This window comes from Parasteatoda tepidariorum, chromosome 4 (genome assembly GCF_043381705.1).
Source record: "Parasteatoda tepidariorum isolate YZ-2023 chromosome 4, CAS_Ptep_4.0, whole genome shotgun sequence".
NCBI classification, from domain to species: Eukaryota; Metazoa; Arthropoda; class Arachnida; order Araneae; family Theridiidae; genus Parasteatoda; species Parasteatoda tepidariorum.
The window spans coordinates 76595039-76596229 of NC_092207.1; positions in this window are offsets into that span (position 1 = coordinate 76595039).

Below are 1191 nucleotides of genomic sequence, written 5' to 3' on the forward strand. Positions count from 1 at the left end.
TAAATATTTATATATATATATATATATAATAAAACAAATTGAAAAGGTCTCGGAACAATAGAATGATAAACCACACTGTTTTAGTAGTTGATATTCTTACACCAAACAGTATTTAAGTATCATGGCCAGATAGAATAGGTTTTATCGCCGATTATCGTAAATTCACATTTCCGCTGCTTACTGACAAATTCGAGAGTTTAAAATTGAACTAGAGTTATGTTCCTGATCTCACAATACAAATTACAATTTTTTCCTAAATGGTGCCAGCAAAATTTATCGCTATTTCATAGCCAATCTACATTTGACATATACAAACTAACAGAATAAAATAAAACAATAACTTTAAAAACATACGTTTTTAAAAAAGAAAATTGTATATTTTTGTCTGTCTAAAAATATTGTACGAAGCACAGGGTTTCGCGTGGATTGAAGATGAATAAAACAATCTTTAAGACTCCAAAAATTTATTATCAGAAATTTTTATCACTCAATTACAACACGAATAACTGGTTAGTACGCGACAAATCACAAGCTTTGAAACCTCAGACGGTTCACTTAAGTCTCGCAAAGAAGAACATTATTGCAGTCTCAAACAGATCTAATGTTCACTACTACTGGCTCACTACTATTTAGACAGGCTAGGTCCATCTGAGACATTTAGCCTAATAACAAAAGAATATTTACAAAATACTACACATTTTTACAAATTCGTAACAAAATGAAATGCATCCGTTTCGCAATAATTTTCCCCTCACATCTTTCGAATTGTCCTCTCGAATTTCGTGTCTTCTAAGCTTTTCGTAATAAATCAACAAAAAAATATAATAGCAATAATAATAATTAATAGAACTATTTTTTGCCTTTTTAATCTACTTGGAAAACGCAATTTTTAATATTATTATTTCATTTTATTTTATTATCTATAAATACACACCTTAAAAACGATAGGCACAGAGAAACATCGACTAAATACATTAAAATTATCACATGTTCGTTCTGTAACACAACCATTTTCTTCGATAACGAAATTGAACCAAGTCATGATTACTTTTATCAAAATCTAATAAATGTCCAGTTTTGAAATTTCGATAAAAACAAAATTCTAACATTATTCCGATTTAAATGTTAAAAATACTAGTCATTCAAGGTCACACGTATGAAGGTTAGAATGTAGATGAACATATGAATTTA